General features: G+C 45.8%; 1 long non-coding RNA gene, 1 other non-coding gene and 1 pseudogene across 2 annotated transcripts in view; 2 read left to right on the forward strand and 1 right to left on the reverse strand.

Moving 5' to 3' along the window:
- Positions 1 to 26,577, forward strand: part of LOC118658640 — a 48,628-nt gene extending 22,051 nt beyond the window's left edge. Inside the window, exon 3 of the long non-coding RNA XR_004968338.1 lies at positions 26,394 to 26,577. This is a non-coding gene — a long non-coding RNA (uncharacterized LOC118658640). The remainder of the gene's footprint in view (positions 1 to 26,393) is intronic.
- LOC118658638 lies at positions 947 to 1,422 on the forward strand (annotated as a pseudogene).
- On the reverse strand, positions 18,925 to 19,028 carry LOC118659523. The gene has a single exon (XR_004968624.1). It is a non-coding gene; the product is annotated as a small nucleolar RNA U13 (small nucleolar RNA).
- Positions 26,578 to 27,184: the final 607 nt, after the last annotated feature.

A 27,184-nucleotide genomic window follows, 5' to 3' on the forward strand; every position in this document is an offset into this window, starting at 1 on the left:
AAGAGAGTGGCAAGAAATATTCAAAGTGATGAATAGCAAGAACCTACAACCAAGATTACTTTATCCAGCAAAACTATCATTCAGAATTGAAGGTCAGATAAAGAGCTTCACAGATAAGAAAAAGCTAAAGGAGTTCATCACCACCAAACCAGTATTATATGAAATGCTGAAAGGTATTCTTTAAGAAGAGGAAAAAGAAAAAGGTAAAGATAAAAATTATGAACAGCAAATACATATCTATCAACAATTGAATCTAAAAATCAAGTGAATAAAAAATCTGATGAACAGAGTAAACTGGTGAATATAATAGAACCAGGGGCATGGAAAGGAAGTGGACTGACAGTTCTTGGGAGGAAAGGGGTGTGGGGGTCCAGGAAGACACTGGACAAAAATCGTACACCTATGGATGAGGACAGTGGGAGGGGTAAGGGCAGAGGGTGGGGTGGGAACTGGGTGGAGGAGAGCTATGGGGGGGAAAAAGAGGAACAACAATTGTAATAATCTGAACAATAAAGATTTAATTTTAAAAAAAAAAAGAAATTGCAGTTCATCCAGTGTGGCTCAGTAGTTGAGCATCAACCCATGAATCAGGAGGTCGGTTCAATTCTTAGGACACATGCCTGGGTTGTGGGCTTAATCCCCAGTGGGGGGTGTGCAGGAGGCAGCAAACCAATGATTCTTCTCACTGATGTTTCCATTGCTCTCTCCCTCTCCCTTGCTCTCTGAAATCAATCGATATGAATATATATATATATATATTTAATAGGGTCAGGGAGGACCACCATGGCTCTCAACAGGTAAATATATATATATTTACATACATAGGATAGCCTTCGCCAGTCTGATCGCTCGCCTCACGCTCGCTGCCTGCTGCCTGCCCATCTCGCCCAGCTTGTTTACACCCCCGCCTTGACCTGCTGGGCTCACCCCCTCCCCACCCACAGACATGTCCAAGGTCAAGAGCACTGGCCCCGAGTACGCCTCCTTTTTCGTGATCACGGGTGCCTTGGCTGCCACGGGTCTTCAGCTCCTTGGGTGCTGCCTATGGTACCGCCAAGAGTGGCCCCGGCATCGCGGCCATGTCCATCATGTGACCAGAGCTGATGATGAAGTCCATTATCCCAGGGGTCATGGCTGGCTTCATTGCCATCTGCCTTCATTGCCTGGTGATGGCAGTCCTTATTGTCAACTCCCTCAATGAAGGCATCAGTCTACGGGAGTTTCCTCCAGCTGCACGCTGGCCTGAGTGTGGGTCTCAGTGGGCTGGCAACTGGCTTTATCATTGGCATTGTGGGGGACACTGGCATGCGGGGCACTGCCCAGCAGCCCCTACTCTTTGTGGGCATGATCTTGATGCTCATTTTTGCTGAGGTGCTGGGTCTCTATGGTCTCGTCATTGCCCTTATCCTCTCCACAAAGTAGCTGCTCTCTCACCAGCCACAGGATATGCTGCAAAGACCACCCTCTCCTCATTCCAGAATGAGCAGCCTGACACATGCACAGGGCAGCTGCTGCCCTCTCCCCACAAGTAGTTGGTCTTGTAAATGGGCTCAGGGTCCTAGTGCCCATCGTCCGTTACCCCACACTCTCTGTGCTGTGGACATCTGGGCCCACTCATCATCACCCATCCAGGTCCCCCAACCAGTGAGGATGGTAGCCTCTGGCCAACCCCACCCATTTACCTGCCCTAGAGTGCTCTGTGGATAGGGATGAATTTGAGTTGTTTTCACTGGATGTTTATTTATAAAGATTTGGTCTGTTCACAGCCCTCCCATCTCCCAACTATAATAATCTTTAGAGTATTACTTTGTGGGGTTACCGTGTGCCCTGAGATTTTTTTGTATGGAACCACTGTCCTCCAGCCCTAGCTGCGAGGCTATAAGCTGGGCCTGCCAGGCCCAGAGCCATAGCCAATAAAATTCTTGGATGTGAAAAAATATATATTAAAAAATAATAATAATAGTAGGAGAAAGAAAGAAAGAAAGAAAGAAAGAAAGAAAGAAAGAAAGAAAGAGGAAAGAAACTGCAAACCATCCTTCTCTGAAGCATTTGAGATCTTGCGATTGTAGTCAGTTTTGACTCAAATAAACTCATAAAACTTCTCCCCACCATCACCCCATATCCCACCCTGCCCTGCCACTGGCCTAAAAGAAAGTGTGTAGGCGAGGCCACTTCAGATTTAATAGGGTCAGGGAGGACCACCATGGCTCTCAGCAGGTCAGAGATGTAGAGATCCTCTGCTCTCCCCCCATCCCCACTTCTCATCTTCATTCCTCTCAGTTTCCCAAACGCCCTGCACTTAGGGACCCCTGGAACCCAGCCTCAGGCCTGCTGCTGCTGTTATATCATCTCTATCATTCAGAATAATCTTATCACCGCTGTGAGTACCTGAGGCCATGCTGGGGTCAGCAGCACTAGTGGGTCTCTCTCCCCTGCAGCACGTGCTGAAAGTGAGAGCTCAGCCCTGAGGGCCCACTGTATTCCTGCTGGTCACTACCCTGGGCTTGAGTACATTCGGGTCAGGGGTCAGGCATACCTGGAAGGCCACACTCCAGTCTTAACCCTTTATCTGGCATCTTAACTGCAAATACTTCATGTCAGTTTGTTTTTTTGCCTCCTGTGGGGGTTGTGTGATAAATGTTTTTCCCAAGTTCGCGAGTTCTAAATTTTATGTTAGCAAAGCTGGCCTCCTTCCCTTTGGGTTCTTCTCTGGTTTAAGAAGTTCGCCATTCACCCAGGCCCCTTCCCCAGCCCACCCAGAGCCAGAAGCTGGGATGGGCCCTCCCTTGACTGAGCTTTGCCAGAATGATCTATGACCACTTAAGGTGCTGCACCCTTGGGGCAGCTTAGTACTTCTTGGGGTCTGGGGCAGAACAAAAGTGATGAATCTGAGGGCTGGGGGAGGTGGTAGAGGGTATTGTGAAGGCCTCCCCTTACCTGGTGAAAGAAATAGACATTCAGGCACAGAGTCGTAAACAAGATGAGCCTAAAGAGGCCTACACCAAACCACATCATAATTAAAATGCCAAAGGTTAAAGACAAAGAGAGAATCTTAAAAGCAGCAAGAGAAAAGCACTTAATTACCTATAAGGGAGCTCCCATAAGACTATCAATTGATTTCTCAACAAAAACTTCATAGGCCAGAAGGTAATGTCAGGAAATATTCAAAGTAATGAAAAGCAAGGACCTACAATGAAGATTACCCTATCCAGCAAAGCTATAATTTAGAATTGAAGGTCAGATAAAGAACTTCCCAGACAAGGTAAAGCTAAAGAAGTTCACCACCACCAAACCAGTATTACATGGAATGTTGAAGGGTCTTCTTGAAGAAGAAGGAGAAGAAGAAGCAGAAGCAGAACAAGAAGAAGGAGAAGAGGAAAAAGATTAAAAATGTGAACAATAAAATGGCAGTAATGGCATATCTATCAATAATTGAATCTAAAAATAAAATAAATGAACAAGGAATCTAATGAACAAAACTAGCTGGTGAATAAAATAGAACCAGAGGCATGGAAACATGGAACAGACTGATGAATCAGAGAGGGAAGCGTAGTGGCCAGAAAGATCATATCAATAGATGCAGAAAAAGCATTCGATTAAATCTAGCACCCATTTGTCATACCTCTCAGGAGAGTGGGAACAGAGGGATCATACTTCAACATAACAAGGGCCATATATAAAAAACCTACAGCCAATATACTCAATGGGCAAAGACTAAAAGTGTTTCCCTTAAGATCAACAACAACACAGGGATGTCAGCTTTCACCACTCTTATTCAGCATAGCCACAATGATCAGACAAGAAAAAAAAAATAGTCTGATCATTAAAGTAGGATTTGAAATATCCAGGAATCAGGAGAACCAAGATGGCGGCATAGGTTAATGCCGGAGTTTGCTGCCTTGAACAACTACTTCAAAAGTGAAACTAAAAAACGGAACGGACATCACCCAGAACCACAGGAACGCTGGCTGAGTGGAAGTCCTACAACTAGGAGGAAAGAGAAACGCATACGGACACTCAGAGGCAGCGCAGTGCTGAAGTCAAATTCTGAGGTGCGGAGTGTGCGGAGCGGGCTGGCGGCGGAGGGCGCGGTTGGCGTTTTCAATCGGGAGGGAGTCGCAGACTCTGAGCTCCAGATACAGGCGAGTCTTTAGGGACCCAGACTCAAACGGGAGAAGCGGGACTGTCTGGCTTCGGTCAGAGCGAGTGCAGCTTTCTCTCCGAGGTTTGCAGCGGTTGCTGGGACTCAGAGAGGCAGAGCCCCTGGGGACAGGACTGGGAGCTGCCATAACTGCTCTCTCCTGCCCACCCTGTTGATCCTGTGCGACCTGCCCCGCCCAAGCCCTGCACAGAGGCATTTGCCAGATAGCCTCAGGCAAAGGCTAGATTAGCACCTCCCTAGAGGACAGAAGTTCTCTCACTGCTGACACAGCTGATTCTCATAGCCACTCGGCCTGGAGGTCAAACCCTCCCTGGTATTAGCTACAACAATCAAGGTTTAACTATAATACTGCGCACAAAGACCACTAGGGGGTGCACCAAGGAAGCATAACAAAATGTGGAGACAAAGAAACAGGACAAAATTGTCAATGGAAGATATAGAGTTCAGAACCACACTTTTAAGGTCTCTCAAGAACTGTTTAGAAGCCGCCGATAAACTTAATGAGATCTACAAGAAAACTAATGAGACCCTCGATGTTATATTGGGGAACCAACTAGAAATTAAGCATACACGGACTGAAATAACGAATATTATACAGACTCCCGACAGCAGACCAGAGGAGCGCAAGAATCAAGTCAATGATTTGAAATGTGAGGAAGCAAAAAACACCCAACCGGAAAAGCAAAATGAAAAAAGAATCCAAAAATGCGAGGATAGTGTAAGGAGCCTCTGGGACAGCTTCAAGCGTACCAACATCAGAATTATAGGGGTGCCAGAAGATGAGAGAGACCAAGATATTGAAAACCTATTTGAAGAAATAATGACTGAAAACTTCCCCCACCTGGTGAAAGAAATGGACTTACAGGTCCAAGAAGCGCGGAGAACCCCAAACAAAAGGAATCCAAAGAGGACCACACCAAGACACATCATAATTAAAATGCCAAGAGCAAAAGATAAAGAGAGAATCTTAAAAACAGCAAGAGAAAGAAACTCAGTTACCTACAAGGAATACCCATACGACTGTCAGCTGATTTCTCAACAGAAACTTTGCAGGCCAGAAGGGAGTGGCAAGAAATATTCAAAGTGATGAATACCAAGAACCTACAACCAAGATTACTTTATCCAGCAAAGCTATCATTCAGAATTGAAGGTCAGATAAAGAGCTTCACAGATAAGGAAAAGCTAAAGGAGTTCATCACCACCAAACCAGTATTATATGAAATCCTGAAAGGTATCCTTTAAGAAGAGGAAGAAGAAGAAAAAGGTAAAGATACAAATTATGAACAACAAATATGCATCTATCAACAAGTGAATCTAAGAATCAAGTGAATAAATAATCTGATGAACAGAATGAACTGGTGATTATAATAGAATCAGGGACATAGAAAGGGAATGGACTGACCATTCTTGGGGGGGAAAGGGGTGTGGGAGATGCGGGAAGAGACTGGACAAAAATCGTGCACCTATGGATGAGGACAGTGGGTGCGGAGTGAGGGCTGAGGGTGGGGCGGGAACTGGGAGGAGGGGAGTTATGGGGGGGAAAAAAGAGGAACAAATGTAATAATCTGAACAATAAAGATTTAATTTAAAAAAATAAATAAATAAAAAATAAAAGGCATCCAAATTGGAGAGGAGGAAGTAAAACTATCATTATTCACAGATGACTTGATATTGTACATAGAAGACCCTAAAGACTCAACTCCAAAATATTAGATTTAAAAAATGAATTTGACAAAGTAGCAGAATTCAAAATTAATATCCAGAAATCAGTGGCATTTTTATATACCAATAATAAACTCAGAAACAGCAACAAAGAAAACAATCCATTCAGTATTGCAAAAATAAGTAATAAATAAGTAAATAAGGTATCTAGGAATAAACTTAACCAAGGAGGTAAAGACCTGTACTTGAAAAAACAATAGGACAGCCCAGCCAGTATGGCTCAGTGGTTGAGCATTGACCCAAGAACCATGAGGTCACAGGTTTAATTTCCAGTTGGGGCATATGGCTGGGTTGCAGGCTCGATTTCCAGTAGAGGGTGTGCACAAGGCAACCAATCAATGATTCTCTCTCATCGTTGATGTTTCTATCTCTCCCTCTCCCTTCCTCTCTGAAATCAATAAAAATATATTTAAAAAACAAAACAAAACAAAAAAACTAAAGGACATTGAAGAAAGAAATAAAGGAAGCTGCAAACAAGTGGAAGTATATACCATGTTGGAAGAATTAACATCATTAAAATGTCCATACTATCCAAAGCAATCTATAGATTCAACGAAATTCCTATTAAAAAACCAATGGCACATTTCAGCAATTTATATGGAATTGATAAAGACCCTGAGTAGCTCCAGCAATGTTGAGAAAGAAGAACAAATTTGGAAGGATCACAGTACCAAATATCAAACGATATTACAAATCCACTATAATAACAATAGCTTGGTACTACTTGGCTGGTGTGGCTAAGTGGTTGAGCATCAACCCATGTACCAAGAGATCCCCAGTTCAATTCCCAGTCAGGGAACATGCCCAGGTTGTGGGCTCTATCCCCATTAGGGTGCATGCAGGAGACAGCCAATTGGTCTCTCTCTCTCATTGATGTTTCTATTTCTCTATTCCTCTCCCTACCTCTCTCTCTAAAATCATAAAAAACATATTTTAAAATAATACTCTGATACTGGCACAAGGACAGGCATATAGACCTATTGAACAGAATAGAGAGCCCCAAAATAAACCCACACCTATATGCTCAATTTATATTTGACAAAGAAGGCAAGAATATATAATGGGGTAAAGATAGTCTATTCAATAAATGGTATTGGGAAAATTGCACAGATACATCCAAAAAAAAAAAAAAATGAAACTGAACCACCTTCTAATACCATATGCAAGAATAAATTCGATGTGGATTAAAGACTTAAATGTAAGATTAGAGACCATAAAACTCGTAGAAGAAAATATAGGCAGTTGCCCTAACCGGTTTGGCTCAGTGGATAGAGCGTCAGCCTGCAGACTCAAGGGTCCCGGGTTCGATTCCAGTCAAGGTCATGTACCTTGGTTGCGAGCACATCCCCAGTGGGGCGTGTGCAGGAGGCAGCTGATCAATGTTTCTCTCTCATCGATGTTTCTAACTCTCTATCCCTCTCCCTTCCTCTCTGTAAAAAATCAATAAAATATATTTTAAAAAATATATAGGCAGTCAAAGCTCCGACATCTCTTTTAGTAATATTTTCTGATATATCTGCTTGGGCAGGGAAACAAAAAAATAAAATGATGGGACTATGTCAAACAAAACATTTTGCACAGTAAAGAACACCATCAACAAAATGAAAGACAACACACTGAGTGGGAGAACATATTCATAATGGACAAAGGACCTGAATAAATATTTCCTCAAAGTGGCATACAGATAGCCAGTAGACATATGAAAAGATGCTCAACATCACTAATCATCAAAGAAAAGCAAATTAAAACCACGAGATATCACCTGTCAGAATGGCTGTCATCCATAAATCATAAAAAAACAACAAAAAACAACAAGTGTTGGTGAGGATGTGGAGAAAAGGGAACCTTTGTATAATGTTAGGAGACTCGATTCCCTGGGGCCATGTAGGAGGCAGCCAATTGATGTTTCTCTCTCATATTTATTTCTCTCCCTCTCTCTTTAAAAATCAAAGTATCTTTTGTTGTTGTTGTTAATTCTCACCCAAGGATATTTTTCCATTGATTTTTAGAGACAGTGGAAGGGATAGGGAGAGACAGAGAGAAACATCAACCTGAGAGAGACATATCACATCGATTGGTTGCCTTTTGCACATAGGGCCAGGGATCAAGCCTACAAATGAAGTACATGCCCTTGATTAGAATTGAACCAGGACCCTTCAGTCTGATGCTCTATCCAGTGGCCAAACTGGCTAGGGCTAAAAAAAAGATCTTAAAAATAATATTGTGGAAAAAAAAAGTTGTAATAATTATGTATGATGCTAGGTAGGTATGGGGAAATATCACGGAATCACTTTGTAAAGTATACGATTGTGTAACTACTAGGTTGTACACCTGAAACTAATACAAAATAATATTGAATGTAAACTAGGAAAAATAAAAAGTTTAAAAAAATTTTAGATATGAAAAAGAGGTTAAAATGGTAAATTTGATTATATCAATTTTTGGTACCCCAAACAAAAACCGAGATATATATAGTGGGACCTGGACTTACGAGTTTAATTCGTTCCGTGACGGGGCTCGTAACTCAAATTACTTGTATGTCAAATCAATTTTCACCATTACAATGAATTGAAATGCCATTAATATGTTGTGGTGTTCACTGTGACATTCGCTGCACCAACTAGCGGTGGGGTATCTGAAGCTGGCTCATAACCCGAATTTTAGCTCGCAACTCAAAGCAAAAAATCGGCCGAGAGACGGCTCATATCTCGAAAAACTCGTTAGTCGGGACACTCATAAGTCAAGGCCCCACTGTGTGTGTGTGTGTATCCTATCTAATAAAAGAGAAACATGGTAATTAGCCGTAACTTCGCTACCCTTCCCATTGGCTAATCAGGGAGATATGCAAATTAACTGCCAACCAAGATGGCAGCTGGCAGCTGGCAGCCAGGCAGCTGATGCGAACAGGGAGGCTCGCTTGCTCCAGTGAAGGAGGTAGCCAGGTTCCCCACCTGCCACTGCTGGGCTCTGAGCTGCTCTCTAAGAAACATTGTTACAAATATAGAAGCTAAACAAAACCCCAGAAACCTGCTTTCAGTCAGCCGGGATCTCAGAGCTGGAGTTGCAACAAAGTTTCAAATACAGAAGGTAAACAAAGTCCAGAAACCTGCTTTCAGCAGCCGAGGTCTGAGCTAAAGCCGGCTCTCAGCTATAGTGACAGCCATAGAACGTAAATAAATTCCAGAATTAAAAAAGAAAAGGAAAAAAGGAGAGGCTGGGAGCTTCAGTCACCCGCCAGCCCGAAAACGGCCCTCAGCCCCTCACCTAGGCTGGCCAGACACCCCAGTGGGGACCCCCACCCTGCAGGTGTGTGACCAGCTGCAAACAGCCATCATCCCCTCACCCAGGCTGGCCAGGCACCCAAGCGGGACCCCCACCCTGATCCAGGACACCCTTTAGGGCAAACCAGCCAGCCCCCACCCGTGTACCAGGCCTCCATCCTATATAGTAAAAGGGTAATATGCCTCCCAGCACCGGGATCAGCGGAGCCTCAAGGCCTCCCAGCACCGGGATCAGCGGAGCCTCGAGGCCTCCCAGCACCGGGATCAGCGGAGCCGTGAGGCCTCCCAGCCTGGGATCAGTGGAGCCACAAGGTTTCCCGAACCCAGGATCAGCGGAGCAGCGAGGCCTCCCGAATCCGGGATCAGCAGAGCAGTGAGGCCTCACTGCCCCTGTGTCAAGCGGAGCCGTGAGGCCTCCCAGCACCGGGATCAGCGGAGCAGTGAGGCTTCCCAGCACCAGGATCAGCGGAGCAGCAAGGCCACCCAGCCTGGGATCAGTGGAGCCACAAGGCCTCCCGAATCCGGGATCAGCGGAGCCACAAGGCCTCCCGAATCCGGGATCAGTGGAGCCACAAGGCCTCCCGAATCCGGGATCAGCGGAGCCACAAGGCCTCCCGAATCCGGGATCAGCGGAGCCACAAGGCCTCCCGAATCCGGGATCAGCGGAGCCACAAGGCCTCCCGAATCCGGGATCAGCGGAGCCGCAAGGCCTCCTAGCACCGGGATCAGCGGAGCAGCGAGGCCTCACTGCCCCTGTGTCAAGCGGAGCTGTGAGGCCTCCCAGCACCGGGATCAGCGGAGCCACGAGGCCTCCTGGCCCCTGGAGCAGCTTGACAGAGGGCAGCGCCCAAACTCCCTGATTGCCCTGCAGCTCTGTGTGTGACGGGGCGGGGCCACAACCTCCCTATCCGCCCTGCTCTGTTCCTGACAGGGGAAGGCGCCCCAACCCCCTGATCGGCCCTGCTCTGTGCCTGATAGGGGGGAGCTCCCCAACCCCCTGATTGGCCCTGCTCTGTGTGTGACAGGGTGCGGCGCCCCAACCCCTCCCACCCCATGGACCCTGCTCTGTGTGTGATGGGGTGGAGCCGCAACCTCCCCATGGTCCCTGCCCTGAGTGTGACAGGGGGGAGCTCCCCAACCCCCCCATGGGCCCTGCACTGTGGGTGACAGGGGGTGGCGCCCCAACCTCCTCATCGACCCTGCCTTGAGTGTGACAGGGGGCGGTGCCCCAACCCCCCAATCGGCCGTTCCCTGAGCGTGACTGAGGGTGGCATCGCAACCTCCTGATCCGCCCTGCTCTGTGCATGACAGGGGGCGGTGCCCCAACTCCCCAATCGGCCCTGCTCTGAGCCTGACCAGGAGCTGCAGGGCAGGCACCTAGGGATTGGGCCTGCCCTCTGCCACCTGGGGGCAGGCCTAAGCCAGCAGGTCGTTATCTCCCGAGGGGTCCCAGACTTTGAGAGGGCACAAGTGGGGCTGAGGGACACCCCCTACCCCCGCCAGTGCACAAATTTTTGTGCACCGGGCCTCTAGTATATATATATAGTAAACAGAAATATCTGGCCTGCATGTTTTCTCAATAGAGCCTGAGACTCTTCTGACGTTTCCCATCGTCTGGATCTCAGTGTGGCCACAGGGTCCTCAGAGCACCAATGCAAGGGTTCTCTCTACCTGATCCCTCATCCTTCTTCAGCCTGGTGGTCCTTAGCCCCTTACTGACCTAGTGAATTTCTCTTCATCTTGAGAGTCATTTCATGGTCACTCTTCTGTGTGGCCATCCCAGCCTCCTCAATTACCCAGAGGTCAGTGCCTGCCCTCCTGAATGTCCCTGCTATATCTGTAATCTCTGTTTAAAACTAGGCAGACACTGTGAGAAGGGAGTATCACAGCCATTCCCACTAGAGTGATCATGTGCTTACCACCCAAACCACAGCACTTTTGAGGTTTAGAGAAGGTGTTATAAATGATGATGCCAGGATGACAAGTATAAACTGGGGTTGCCCCAAGAAAATCAGAAGCTATGTTCCCCTAACTCTCACTCATGAACAAAATGTAAAAATCTTTTTTAAAATTAGGATACACAAAGTAGCAATACAAAAAGTGGAAATAACATATGATGACCATGTTGGGTTTACCTGGAATACAGATTATTTTAACTTTAGGAAATAAATGAATGGAATGGGATTCACCATATTAACCAATTAAAAAAGCAGACACACATACTCATCTCAATGTAAGTGGAAAGGAACATTTGCTAAAATCAGCATCCATTCATGATAAAATCACTGGGCAAACCTAGGAATAGAACGGAACTTCCTTAATCTGATAAAGGAATATACTTAGAAGAAACATCACTCTTAATGGTAAAATGATGAAATCTTTCCCTTGACATCTATAACAAGACAAGGGTGTCTAATACCGCTACTTCTATTCAACAGTGTACAGGATGTTTAAATCTGTGTAGTAAAGAAACCAAAGAACTTATATGCTTATATGCATAGCCCTTGGACACAGGCAGTAAGGTGATGAAGACCTGGTGGCGTAGTAGGGGCTGGAGGGAAGGAGATAAAGGCGGGGGCATGGGACACATAGGAAAAGAAGGCAAGTAAAAGCAAATCATCACTATTCGCAAATGATGTACTTGTCTCTATCTAATCTAATAATAGACAAACATGGTAATTGACTGTACCTTCGCTATGCCTCCCATTGGCTAATCAGCACGATATACAAATTAACCACCAACAAAGATGGCAGCTAATTTGCATACTGCAGGCACAGCGGGACAGCGCCATCCCGCCTGCCCCGCCGCCATCTGGGCCTGCTATCTGTGACCCGGGGCGGTGGGCATCCAGTGTGCAACCCGACCTGTGGCTGGCGGGCGGGACCACGGTGATCCCTGCCACCCGCCCCACCCTCATCTGGCCCTCCCGCGGGGGACCCAGGGCTGGCAGGCTGGAAGGTGGCTCTGGCCGGAGCAAAGGCCTGGGTCCCGGGTGCTGGAGGAAAACCGGTGCTGGCAGCCAGGGGGAGGGAAAGTATATTGCACGAATCTTTTCATGCAACAGGCCTCTAGTATATATATAAAAGTCTAAGAGACCCATCAGTCAACTGTTCAATCGTTTGACCAGTAGCTATGATGTGCACTGACCACCAGGGGGCAGACGCTCAACGCAGGAGCAGCCCCTTGGTGGTCAGTGCGCTCCCACAGCAGGAGCATCACTCAGCTGACCAATAGGCACCTGACGCCTGGCTCATGGCTGGCAAGTGCAGCTGCGGCAGCACAAGCCTCTCCCACAGGCACTCCCCCTGTATGCCCCTCCCCCATCTGGACCGGATGTGGTGACGGCAGGCGCAGTGGGGCTGGGATGAGCGGGAGTGGTGGGGCACCCAGCTGGGGCTCAAGCTCCTCCCTGGCCACCTGCTTCTTTGTGCATTACTATATCTCTCAGGACAGCTGGTTTTGGCCGATCCCCAAAGGCCAGGCCGAGGGACCCTACCGGTGCACTAATGCATGCACCAGGCCTCTAGTTTATGAATAAAATCCAAAAAGATCTGCAGGTAAAGTTTTAATATTGATTAAAGAGTTTACAAGTTTGCTGGATGGGCAAAGGACCTAAATAGACACTTCTCCAAAATGGACATACAGATGGCCAAGAGACATATGAAAAAATGTTCAAAGTCACTGATCATCAGAGAGATGCAAATTAAAACAACAATGATGTATCACCTCACACCTGTCAGAATGGCTACCATCAACAAATCAACAAATGACAAGTACTGGCAAGGATGTTGGGGAAAAAGGAACCATCATGCACTGCTGGTGGGAATGCAGACTGGTGCAGCCATTATGGAAAACAGTATGGAGTTTCCTCAAAAAATTAAATATGGAACTGCCATTTGACCTAGTGATCCCACTTCTCAGAATATATCCTAAGAAACCCAAAACACCAATCAGAAAGAATGTATGCACCCCTATGTTCATAGCAGCACAATTTACAATAGCTAAGATCTGGAAACAGCCTCTTTAATTGCCATTTGTCCATCTTTCTCACTACACTTTTAAACAGGTGGGATTTTGTTGTGTATCATGAGGTAAGGATCTTAACTGGGGTTTTTTCCTCTCCCAAATAGCCATTTTCCTCATCACAATTTAATGAAGAATTGGTCCCTTCTTCGTGGATTTGTAATTTGCAATCTGCCTTCCCACTGGTACTCGAGTAATTGAGACAATTGCAGGAATTGCCCTTCACCTACACACACCAGGTCCCTGCAATATCCCTTGATTATTTCTGAGTGTCCCCACAGCCACATCCTGTGGTCACACACACTCACTCTGATGCACAGACACTTGCTCGGATGTTAGAATAGCTGTCCACCCATAGTTGGCAGGCGACTTGGGCAGCATCTGTCCCATTTATGCAGTGATCCAGGCATTGAGAGAGTGGGTAGCCAGGAATGACCTACAGTGAGGCGAGCAAAGCCAACCCAGGTGGCTGGCCTTTCAGCCCAAATCTCTTCCCACGACACTTTGCTGATGAGGCCGGCAAGAAAGCATGGTTGTAGGTGACGGGAGCCTCGAATGCCAGACCAAGGACTTTAACTTATTGATGCCTGTTCTGCGCACAGGCTGAGTATATAGAGAGGACTTCAGCCTTTGCCCTCAAGGAGCTCACCAACAAGTAAACAGACAACTATGGTTCCTTCATTCATTCATTCCACTAATATTTATTGATTACCCACTAATTGCCAGGCATTGTTTTAAGGGCTTAGGATACATAAGTGAACAAAATAGCCAGGAAAGAAACATTCAAGCCTGTAAAGAATTTTTGTGAGTTTATTTGAGCTAAACTGTCTACAACTGGTGGGAAGCAAAATCTCAATGCATTGAGACAATGCTCCAGAGAATGGTGGTTTTTCACCTATTTTTATAAATTACCATCAAAGGAGGAGATGTACATGGGTTACAGGAAATCCATTGGTAATACATTAGGGAGATGGGAGAAAGCCAAGTGGGGAAACCTCTAGGATTGACTAAAAAGTAAAATGATAGACCAGTGATGGCAAACCTATGACACGCGTGTCAGAGGTGACACGGAAACTCATTTTTTGGTTGCTTTTTCTTTGTTAAATGGCATTTAAATATATAAAATAAATATTAAAAATATACATCTTTGTTTTACTATGGTTGAAAATATCAAAAAATTTCTATATGTGACATGGCACCAGAGTTAAGTTAGGGTTTTTCAAAATGCTGACACACCGAGCTCAAAAGGTTCGCCATCACTGTGATAGACACATGCTTCTTTTAAGTAGGTGGGTTTAGGATAGTTAACAGTCAACAATTAAAAGATAACAATCAGGGAATTTGTGGTCACCCTGGAGCATTGGTTGTGTCCTGAGGGATCCAGAAAAAGGGAAGTTTACAAGTTACCCCACATTCTAAAACTATGTTATCATAGATGCAAAAAGACAACAGGCTCAGTAAATATCAAAGTTGATCTTTGTCAGGGAAGATACCGGCCTAGGACATGACTACCCACCCTAGACTGCTTTTTAATTAAAAACCTTTGCCCTAACCTGTTTGGTTCAGTGGATAGAGCGTCGGCCTGCGGACTCAAAGGTCCCAGGTTCGATTCCGGTCAAGGGCATGTACCTTGCCAGTAGGGGATGTGCAGGAGGCAGCTGATTGATGTTTCTCTCACCTTGATGTTTTTAACTCTATCCCTCTCCCTTCCTCTCTGTAAAAAACCAATAAAATATATTTAAAAAAAAAAAAAAAAAAGCCGAAACCGGTTTGGCTCAGTGGATAGAGCGTCGGCCTGCGGACTGAGGGGTCCCGGGTTCGATTCCGGTCAAGGGCATGTACCTGGGTTGCGGGCACATCCCCAGTGAGAGATGTGCGTGAGGCAGCTGATCGATGTTTCTAACTCTCTATCTCTCTTCCTTCCTCTCTGTAAGAAATCAATAAAATATATTAAAAAAAAAAAAAAAAGCTTCAATTCCAGACCATCTTTGTGGTTACTTTAGGTCTCCGCGCAGGCCTCCCCTGAGCTAGTCAGGTTAGCATGTGACCCCTTTTTGTCCACAGATCGCTGTTCTTGAGAAGCTCATCAGGGAGAGACATGTTAGGGGGTAGTAGATGCTTTGGGGACCGTAGAGCAGGATCAGGGAACCAGGGATGTTGATAAGAGACGGGCGGGAGAGTGATTTTTAAATACGGCAGTCAAGGTGGTTCTGAGGGAGCTAGCTACCTGGAGAACTGCAATGTAGTGAGGGGCTGTGGGAGCGGAGAGCAGTGCCTCCCACCAGCAAGGGAGAATATATGGAGGGCTTCCCGGAGGAGGGCCCGGTGAAGTGATTCTTGAAGGATAAGATGAGGAGTCAGCCGACTAAAGAAAGGGAGAAGGCTCTTCCAGGCAGAGAAAGCAGCATGGTCTTAGGAAAAATTTCCCAGGGCCCAGAGATCAAAGAAAGAAGCTGACATCTCCATCATGACATCAAGAGTTTATTAGGGGGATTTATGAGGCACGTCTTGGGCAGCAGCAAGAAGCCATGTGGCAGGTGTTAAAGGGCTAGGTAGAATAGGGCAGGATAGATGGGGTACTGGGGCGTGATGCACCCCCCCCATCCCCCAATAAGGGGGAAACACCTTCATGCTTGCCCAGGGCAGGGCAAGGGTCTGTTCCAGGAATCGGCATGCCTGGGGCAGAGATGAGGGATTCATCAGAGAGTCTCTAGGCCAGGGGTCCTCAAACTACGGCCCGCGGGCCATATGCAAATATAAATATTGTATTTGTTCACGTTTTGTTTTTTTACTTCAAAATAAGATATGTGCAGTGTGCATAGGAATTTGTTCATAGTTTTTTTTTTAAACTATAGTCCGGCCCTCCAACGGTCTGAGGGACAGTGAACTGGCCCCCTGTTTAAAAAGTTTGAGGACCCCTGCTCTAGGCGATTTACATGAGGCAATCTCTGTCCTGGCCCAGATCTAGCTGCATCTAGCTTGGCGCTCCTGCAGCAGTCACATCGTTGAAGGGTCTCTCCATACATGGGCAACAGCCCAGAGGTGATGGAGAGAGTGGCTCCGTGGAGCACCACAGACAGGTCATCTGGTGGGAGAGCGGGGGAAGCATGAGTGAGAGGTGTCCCTCCCGAGGCCAGTGAGAGCGGCAGTGACGATCACAGGATGTTAGACCACAGGTGGCCCCTCAGTACCTGCATCTGCAGCCCTGCTCTGCCCAGAGTGATCTTGTCCATCCAGGGCCCGGGCTGCCCCTCGCCAAGCATCAGGCTGGCTGCCACTAAGCCTACCTCCTAAGACAGAGCCATCCCATGGGAAAGGCTGGGAGTGGAGCAGTGGGCCTCGTGTGTCTCTGAAGCCAAGACTAGTCTGGCAGGGCTGTCGCTGAAACTGTGACTGTGGCTTCTGATCTCAGAAGAAGGCAGGAAGCTGTGGCCAAGGCCCCAGCAACAATATTTGCTCAGATAAAAGAAAGAAAGTGTGCGCCAGGAAACGTGTGCAGCAGCCCCTCCCTGGCACCAGTGCCTCAGTCCAGCAGAGCCCCGGGTCTGACCGGAGGCTCATGGTCAGTGAACAATGCCTCCCAGATGGCATCAGGGCTGCAGGAGTCAAGGTGGTCACTGGCACCAGGGACTCTGGGCCCCAGAAGATGTGGAATCTGTGACCAAAAGCCTCAGGGTGATTCAAGACCTGCCCACACACATCCCAACCCAGGGCTTCTCTGAGTTGGGGCTTCCCATTGACTGTGGCCACAGGGGTTTCTCAGGCCCTTTTTCTCTGACGCTTTTTCTCTGACGCTGGGGACTGATGTGAGCCAAGATCTGGAGCCACAGCCCCCAAAACCCTCATGGATTCTCCCCTACACCTCTCATCTGCCTCTACACTCACTCTCTGCCCAGAAGCCTGACCGAGAACTCTAGCTTTCATTGCAGTGGGGCAGAGCGTCCCACCGTGGCGAGGCCTCGACGAACCTCTGCTGCTGTGGTGGCCACAAACATTGCTGGAATTCACACTGGGTCCAAACGCAATGAATGTTAAGTCTCAGGATATAGCAATAACAAAACTGTATCCGCACAACCAAGATAATTTCAGGCAGTGATAAGTGTCATTAAAAGAATTAACTAGGTAGGCACCTGGAGCCCGAGTCCTTAGGCAAGGCCACCATGAGGAGGGGCCAGGCAACCATTGGAAGCATGGGGACACAGAAGAGCAGTGCTGAAGCTTTCCATGGGGGCAGGGGGGGTCTTTAGGGAAGAGGAGGCCAGTGTAGTTGGGGAGGGGGCAGTGGAACGGGTAAGCCAGGAGGGTAGGCTGGGCTGGATTGCATAGAGCCTGTAGGCTTGGTAAGGATTCTCAACCCTATTTCAAATGGGAAGGTTTTAAAGCAGGCTAAGGACATGATCTAGTTTAGGTTTCTCAAAGATTCAGCTAGCCGCTGTGACAGAGCGGACAGCAGTGGGACAAGGGGAGGCATGGATGGAGTTCTCATCTATTTTGAAAGCAAGGCTGAAAGAAGTTGCTGTCAGACAGGCCATGGGGTGTGAGAGTCTGAAAGGAGTCCGGGATGAGTTGAAGGATTTTGGCTGAGGCGCTGAATGGATCGGAGTGAACGGAAGTGGGAAGAGCACAGAAAAGCAGGTCTTCTTCCCGGCTGCTCCGGGCAGACGTGGTCTTCAGCCAGGCCTGGGGAAGAGAGGATTGACTCACGGGAAATACACTGTAATCAGGGTCAGTATTTTTGTGGCGAAGGATATTCCTTTTGCTTTCCTCCTGTTATCTGGATCCCACTTCTGCTGATAGGGGAAGCCCTGTGCCCCCTCACCTCCATTCCGAATCGCAGCCCACCCTCATTCTGCTTGTCTTCTCTGTTACAGTGGACAATGCACTTACAAAAAAAAAAGTCCCTTTTTTGAAAAGCCATATTACATATGTCTACTTGCATTCTTTGGTGGAAAAAAAGGTGACATTTTGGTATTCATTCTGGCCACAAATGTAATATATGTTTATTATAAAAAAAAATTTGGAAAAGAGAAAAACAAAAAAATAAAGAACGACAACAAGTAAAAGTTTGGAAAACTCAGAAAAGCACCAAAAAAAAAAAAAAAAAAAAGTAACAATAATCATCCTGAATCCCAAACTCAGAGGCAATCACTTTTTTTTGTAATCCTCACCTGAGGATATATTTTTTCCCATTGATTTTTAGAGAGTAGAAGGGAAGGAAGGGTGAGGAGGGAAGAGAGAGAGAGAGAGAGAGAGAGAGAGAGAGAGAGAGAGAGAGAGGGAAACATTCATGTGAGAAAGTTGCCTCCTTCACATGTCGGGGCTGGGATGAGTGAGGCCTGCAACCCAGGTATATGCCCTTGACTGAGAATCGAACCCGGACCCTTCAGTTCACAGTCCACGGGCTGACGCTCTAACCGCTGAGCAAAATCGGCCAAGGTCAATCACTCACTTTTAACACATCAGTTTGTGTCTTTCCTGACGCTCTTCCAACCACATCTACTTTTTAAAAAATTGGAACCATACCTTACATTTCAGTTCACAAATTTATAATGGAATGTTTGATTCCATGAGAGCAGGAGTTTTATTTAGTTTGTTCACTGCTATTTACTAGCGTATGGTAGTCACTCAATAAATATTTGTTAGAAGAATGGATTTTGTGACTGTTTTCGCTTGATGCAGTGTAACCATTTTCTGATATCATATGTATTATCTTTGCCGCCATTATTATTTTTTCACTGCAGACCAGCAATGTGGTGAAGTCTCAGCAAGGTTTGAGGGAGGCACATCTTACACAAGAGCATGAGTACCCAATCATCACACTTATGAACTACAAAAAAATCTCTTTGCCATTATTTTTAATAGCGGCATAGTATTTTGTCCTATGTGTATTTAACCCACTGCTGTTGATAATGAAGTTTTCTTGAATTTTTTATACTTTAGGTAACATCATACTGAACATCACTGAATATATTGTACTAGAGGCCCGGTGCACGGATTCGTGCCCCAGTGGGGTCCCTCAGCCTGGCTTGTGGGGATCAGTGGACCTCCGTGCAGTCGCAGCCCAGCCTTACCCGCCAGCTCCTCAGGTGGGAGGGGCATGCAGGAGAGTATTTACAGGAGAGGCTCGCCCCCTGAAGCTGTGCTCCCCAGCCATGAGCCTGGCATCTGGCGCCTGTAGGTCAGCTGAGTGGCTCTTTCATTGTGGGAGCGCACTGACCACCAGGGGGCAGCTTCTGCAGTAAGCATCTGCCCACTGTGTGGGCAGATGGTCAGTGTGCAGCATAGCTACTGGCTGGTTGTTGGGTCATCTGGTCATCCACTCGCTTAGGGTTTTATATATATAGATACTATTTCTGCACATTATTTCCTGAAGATAAATTCCTAGAAATAGAATTGCTGGATTGAATGTGCCCACTTAAAATTCTATACATTTTGCCAAATTGCCCTTCTACCCACCCCCCTGAAAGGCTGATCAATACCCATGTCCTCAGTCCTTTCCAATGGAATCTATTATCATGTTTTTAACTTTGCTAATTTATAGAAAAAATTGTACCTTATTTTTATTGAATTGTTTTGATTACTTGTAATATTGACTAATTTTTGTCTATTAGCCATTTGTATTTTTTTCTGTATTGCTTAGTCATCATTTTGCCCCTTATTCTCTTAGGATGTGTTTCTTCTAATTGACTTGTAAGAGCTCCTCATACAATAAATATTTGAGGATTGCAAAATTTTAAAATTTCATGTAGTGTCTTCATTTAGTATTTGAGCTTCTAATCAATTGGTCTACTTCTGTGCTGGTACCACTTAAGTTTGTGTTATTATTTATTGTGGCATTTTAATTTTTAGTATTATTCTCCTTTCAAAAATATCTCTTGGCCAGTACTATACATGTATGTTCTTTAAATCCATTTTTGTTAAGTTTAAACTTGAGATTGCATTAAATAGAAACAACTTTGGGGAGAATTGACTTTTTTTTCTTAATCCTCACCCAAGAATATATTTTCCACTGATTTTTACAGAAAGTGGAAAGGAGGAAGCGGGGGGAGGGGAGAGAGAGAGAGAGAGAGAGAGAGAGAGAGAGAGAGAGAGAGAGAGAGAGAGAGAGAGAGAGAAACATTGATGTCAGAGAGACACATTGATTGGTTGCCTCCCATACTCACCCCAACTATGGCTGGGGATTAAACTTGCAACCCAGGTACATGACCTTGACTGGAAATCAAACCCATGACCCTTTGGTGGGTGGGCCGATGCTCCAACCACTGAGCACACCAAAAAAGAAAAATAATTGGGAATTAACAAGATATGTGCAGGATCTAGATGAAGAACACTCTAAACCTTTATAGAAGATGTAAAAGGACACTTCTGTGAATGGAGAAATGAACTCTATCCCTGGATTAAAATACTAAATATTGGCCCTGGCCAGTGTGGCTCAGTTGCACTGAAAAGTCACTGGTTTGATTCCAAGTCAGGTCACCTGCCTTGGTTGTAGACTCCCCAGCGGGTGTGCATGCAGGAGGCAACCAGTCGATGTTTCTCTCTCTCCCTCTCTTTCTCAAAATCAATTTAAAAACATATTTTAAAAATGCTAAATATTACAAAAATGTCAATTCTTGCCGGGGTCCAGCCCTAGGAGGTCCAGGGGTTCCCAAAGGTGTGGATGGAGTTGGCGAAGAAGGAAGGACACGGAGACAGCGTTCAGATGATCAGCATAGCCAGGTTCTCCAGCCAGGTTCTCTAGCCAGGTTCTCCCTTTATTGTCCTGTTACATCTGTATATATACCATTTGATCCTATAAGCATGCCTCTATAATCACATCATGGTATGTTTTGGGTAACCTTCTACAGTTCCTTGTTTCATTTCCATAGTTTCTTATCTGACCTTTGCCAAAAATCCTGTCTCTATCTAGTTTGTTGATTTTAATCTTGTCGAGGTTAATCTCTGTGTTCCATTACAAGGGCTATTCCAAGGTCACTGCTCTACTGATAGGCTACAAGGAAGTGACTGAGGAGATTATCCTACCCAGTAAAGGTTATGTCCTATCAGCCCCGCTGCTTGCCTTCCCTGGGATTGCCCTGTGTTGGTGGGTCTCCAGGGGTATAGGCTTTGGTGCTTTCCCTGGTGGGCAGACCTCTGGGGATGTGGGCCCAAAAGTCCCAAATTTATTGCCAACAGTCTTAGTCCAAGTTCTTCATAAGTAGTACACGGTATTTCTGTTACACTAGGGGGGTTTACTGATTTATTCTCTTCCTTAGTCCTGTTAATCCCTAACTCCAGGAAAAAATCCTCACCTGGGGAAACAACCTTTCTCGGGGAGGTGGTCCTGGTTAAAATACATAGCGCTAAGAGGGGGAGCAAACATATGCCATATACGCCAGGTCCCTTGAAACATAAGCTGTGCAGATGTTTCTTCCCTATAGCGACTGTGTCAAGCAGCAAGGATGGACTGGCTTCCGGCAAATTCTCACCCTGGCATCAGGCTTCTCCTTCATGCAAAGGAGTGGAGGAGAAGGTGGGCACTAGGCCACCCCACCATGGAAAGGAGTGGAGGAGGTGATGGGCATCAGGCCTCTCCTCCATGGAACGGGTGACCCTGTGGGTTTCGGGCTCACTCTCCTCGGGTGTTGGTGGTTGAGTCACCGCCTTCACTCTTTACTCCTTGGTTTCTGGGAATTCACCCTCTGAAACTGTCCTGTTTTCCCCAAACACTTGGCCCAGCCTGTCCGTCCTGGGTGTTTTACATTCTATTACCTTTTCCTTGTTTGGAAGATTTCATTCTACAGATTAAATATATAGTTTTTATATTCTTTTGAATGGGATTGGAGTTGTACAGCACATTTATGGGGGATGCACTGGTATTTTGGGTGGATTCCCTGCTATCATCACCAAGAGCTTGTGGTTGGTATTATTCTATTTCCTTCCCTTCAGGGTTTGCCACCTGCACAAACCACAGGAGGCTGTAATGGCTTCAGGGAGGAGAGGAAGGACTCTGATTGCTGGGCTCACTCACACTTGCCACGTTTACCACTAAAAAATAGACTGGCTCCTGAATTCAATCTTCTCTTCCCAAGAAATTAACTCTTGCTTTCCTTTTTTTACATAAGAAATCCTCAACTCCTAATCTTGAGATTCTATTGAGAAACAATGTTGACTTGTGGATTCCTTTTTATATGATTACTATTGGCCCAGTGCACAAAATTCATGTACATTAAAGGGAATTAATTAGAGGAAATATTTTGGTATTGCTATTTGCCCTTTCTCTATAATAGAAGTGTCAGAGATGAAAGAAAATTAGTAAAATGTATATGAAAATCTCCCTCCTGTCAGAGTCAGGGGCACGCCGTGGGACCCAGAGTCAAGTCCCCGCCCACCCATGTGCACCTCAAAATCGCATGAGACCCAGACCCGGCTGGACCCACCCCTGTCAAGCCCCTCCATGTGTGGGACGCAGCCTCAGGTCCCTTGTCAAGGCCCTCCAAGACCCTGGTGCAGCCTCAGGTTCCTCAGCCCGATGCCGGGGGCTGGGGGGAGCACGGCCTCAGGTCCCCCAACCCAGCACTGGGGCAGGGGGTGCAGCCTAGGTCCCTCATCAAGCCCTGCTGGGTGGAGGGTGTGGCCTCAGATCCCCCAGCCCTGGTGTGAGGGCACGAGGGTGCGAGGGTGCGAGGGCATGATGACCATTGGCATGTTAGCTCTTTATTATATAGGACTGCCAGTTTTTCTATTAATAAGTAGAATGGAAAGAACACAGGCTTAGGAGTTGGATGGCTTTGGGTTCAAATCTCTGACCTGAGGGATTTCAGGCAAGTTACTTCAGCTCTCTAAGCCTCAATATCTTCATCTGAAAAATTGTGTATATTACAAGTGACCACAAGCAATTGTAACCTACTCAAGCCAGCTAAGGATTGACCAGAGGGTCAGTGGGGAGTAACTCCTGTGCTCCAGACGCAGGAATGCAGCTGGGCCTCTGCACACTGGGCTCAAGGGTGTGGGTGTAGTCAGAAATGAGGGCCATCACAAGTTCAGGCTCCCCCATGGGCTGGCTAAGCATCTTTACCTGGGACTTGTCTTGAGATGCAATGTAAGAGACCCAGGAGGTCAGGCGTCCAGTAGCATTGATCCCTCTTCTAGTTTGGTTTGTTTGTTTGTTTGTTTATTTACTTACTTATTTTTGGATTGACTTCCTCCACCCCTCCCTGGTTCTATAGAGAACTCAACTATGAATTCCTCTGTTTCTCATCTCTGCATCTCTGGGCATATTTGCTTCATTTTTTATGTTCTCTGCACATGTGCCCTGACTGCATAAAAGGACTAAAATTCTAATTTCGTATTCCCAGGGAAGAGCTCAGGTGGGTTAGCTCTTGGGCCAGTTATGAAAGGGAATAGAAGTGGATGAATCATCAATGACCAGGGGACAGAGTCACACTGTGTGAATACGGCAGCTCCTATTGTAAAGTTGTGGATGGTGAAGGGGTTCAGAACAGGCCTCCTCCAAATGTGCCACTTTGGCATGTGGATTATTTTGAGCTGAAGGCATTCGTGACCTTGTGGGCTCACGAGAAACTTTTCCCTTTCCCTTAAAGAATTTAAGTTAGGGGCCTTGCCCATAATAGGCATTATCACCATAAATAACTTAAGGCAGGACAAACTTCTATCATCCCACAGTGACCTTCCTCCCACCTGAAGCCCCAAGGCACCTTACCTCCTCCTTAGCTCAGAACGCCACATATATCTCATTTAACTCTGTCTCTGAACCTCTCGTGTATGTGGAGTTTCATACACACATATGTAATTAAATTTGGTCATTTTTTATTAATCTGCCTTGTGTTGATTTAATTATTTCCTAGGGAAAAAGAACCTAGTAGAGTAGAGGAAAGTTTCTTCTTACCCCTCAGTGAAGTGAAGGGCATAGTGAGGGCAACATTTTTCAAAGAAGCTGCTGCAGAGGTAATCCTTGTTACCTTAGATAATAATAAATAATGCTTATATCTTAGAGTTGCTGGGGTTAAAATATGAGCTCACGATGCAATTCCACCTGGATGATGCTCAACAAATCTTTAAGTATTGCCCGGCACCCTGGAGATAGCTTCTCTTTTATTTTAATGTAATTCATCTTACACATTTAATCCATTTGTTAAAATTTCATTGAAAATTGTGTGCCTATTTTTATATCTGATATTGGCCTATGTTTTCAGTTGTTTAAAATATTGATGTCACACCAAGTTTTGGAATTCTCTATATTTACCTCATAAATGAATTGGATGACAAATAATGTTTCATATAGTTTTAAACAATTTATATAATACCGGGATTATTTATGTTTTCAAATTTTAAAAAATTCTCCCTAGGGGTAATGGAGTCAGAATGTCTGAGTTTCAGTTTGGTCTTCCTCTTAATTTGCTGTGAGAGCTTGAACAAGTCCCTGCCCCTCCATGGGCCCCCGCAGGGTTAGGGAGGACGGGACAGCTGGCCTAGATGTCTCGGCCCCACCCAGCTGGCCTTTCTAGGTGATCAGCCTTGGTCCTTGGGGTCATTTCTTTTAGGCAGAGGCCCCTCTGCACCTTTCTGGTGCCACCAGCAGATTTCTTTTCTTTTTTATTCATTGATGAGAGAGAGAGAGAGAGAGAGAGAGAGAGAGAGAGATTGATTTGTAGTTCCACTTATTTATGCATTCATTGGTTGATTCTTATGTGTGCCCTCACCGGGGACTGAGCCCGAAAGCTTGGTGTATCAGGACAACACTGTAACCACTGAGCACGGGGCCAGGGAGATGCCACCACCTGCAGATTTCTAGCCAGTGGTTTCCCCCACCTTTGAAGTGCTTTGGATTGTGCTCTGTTTCTCCCTTAGCCCTGAGGGTGCTCTTCCAAGCACTGCTTTATTTTCCTCGCAGGTGATGCCCTAGGCCAGTGATGGAGAACCTATGACATGCGTGTCAGAGGTGACACGGGAACTCATTTTTTTGGTTGATTTTTCTTTGTTAAATGGCATTTAAATATATAAAATAAATATCAAAAATATAAATCTTTAGGCCCATGATGAATTTTATTAGTAGATTTGTGATTTTTCTCAGTTCTAAAATTGTTTTGCAGTCTTTTATGTTTTTTCTCATAGGCTTAAGTGGGACGCAGATTCCTTCCTTTAGTATTCAGTCAGTAGATCACAGATTTTCTTATTTCACATAATCTGTTATCTCTGGAATTCATGAAGGTGTAGTATCATTTTTATTAGACTGAATAAAATGGTATACCAGTGACCTTTTAATTACAGTTTTGATTTGACTGCAAAACTTTTTCCTCCTCTATGAGGAGATAGTGTCTGCTTTAAGCTGTAATGTTTTGCCATGTTGCAAAAAAGCCATAATAATAAATTAAATATTAGAAAAGCTTTTTCCTTTTTTAAAAAAAATATATAAATCTTTGTTTTACTATGGTTGCAAATATCAAAAAATTTCTATATGTGACATGGCACCAGAGTTAAGTTAGGGTTTTTCAAAATGCTGACACGCCGAGCTCAAAAGGTTCGCCATCACTGCCCTAGGCATTGTTTTTTTGGTTCCCTGTAATGAGCACTAAGAATGGGAGGTGTCCCGCCTGTCTCCAGGGGATGCACCTTGCTCTTCTGGACATTTTTGTCTTTGACTTCCCTGGCACCTGGCCCTCCTCCAGGGTTCCTCCTTCCATCACCTCTAAAAGGGTCTGCCTCTGCCCTGCTCCCCTCCTTCTTGAACATCTTCCTGAGATACATGGGTCACTCTGAAGGTCCTCACAGCCACCTCCAGCCCTGACCTCTCTGCTCAGGCCCAGCTCTGTCATCTAATGGCCACTAGAAAAGGGGAAGCCGGGGCAGATGCCAAGAGACCTAGGAGGTGAGGAGTCCAGTAGCACTGACCCTCTACTCAGACCCTGCAGTTCATGCCGTGGGCAGGAACATCATTTTGACTTACCTAGTGATCTTCCCATGACCTGCTTCTCCCTGTCTGCACCCCAGGGCTCTGGAAATGGCTTCTTCTAAACTTTTGCTTGTTAAATGTCTATTCATTGTAGAAAATTTGGAAAATACAATTAAAGCAAAGGGGGGGGGGAATCATATTATCCCACCACTCAGTGATAACCACTATTAACTTTTTCCATGAATATGTAAATGCTTTTAAACATAATTGGAATCACCTTGAATGTACTGTTTTATAACCTGTGTTTTTCAGTTGGCCGCATGCCACAAACATCTCTCTGTGTCACTGTGCAATCTTCTGCATCATCATTTTTATGGGGAGCAGAGCATACACTATCCCATGAGTGTACAGAAGTGAATGCAGCTTTGTGATTGGACATTTGGCTACTTTCCAAGTTGGCACTATTGTAAATAATGTGACAATGACAATCCTCGTGAACAAGTAAGTCCTGCTTTTTTTCTCCTTTGTGTGAATTCCTATGCGAACTGGCCAGTGGTAGTGAAAGGTTAAGAATTTGTTGAGGTTGTAACACACCTTGCCAAGCTGCCCTTCAAAAAGGGATTGCAGGTGGTCAGATCCTCAGATGCTCACACATTCTCCGACCTCTACCCTACTTTTATTGTTGAGATCATCTGCCCAAGCCCTGGGCTGAGCTCCCTAAGTGGCCACCCCGAGAACTAGTCTGGATTCTGGGTAAATGAGGATAGTGATGGCAGGGCTTGGGGCTTCCAGGTGAGGGGGGTGGGTTTATGGAATGTTGGTCTTCCCCCCTCTAACCAGGATCAGCACCCCTGTGACATGTCTGGGATGGGGGACTCCACCTCAGTCTTTGGAGGAAAGAGACACAAAATAGGTGGTGATATTCAGGCAGTAAGCTTCATAGTTCACCTAGGTGGGCAGCCAGGCAGAGAAGGGCAGCATCTCTCTCTCTCTCTCTCTCTCTCTCTCTCTTTTTTTTTTTTTTTTTTTTTTTTTTTGGTTTTAATTGCCTGTCCATGTCCTTTGCTTATTTATCTTCATCTTCTTGATTTGTTACATGTCAA

This window comes from Myotis myotis, unplaced genomic scaffold (genome assembly GCF_014108235.1).
Source record: "Myotis myotis isolate mMyoMyo1 unplaced genomic scaffold, mMyoMyo1.p scaffold_m19_p_6, whole genome shotgun sequence".
NCBI classification, from domain to species: Eukaryota; Metazoa; Chordata; class Mammalia; order Chiroptera; family Vespertilionidae; genus Myotis; species Myotis myotis.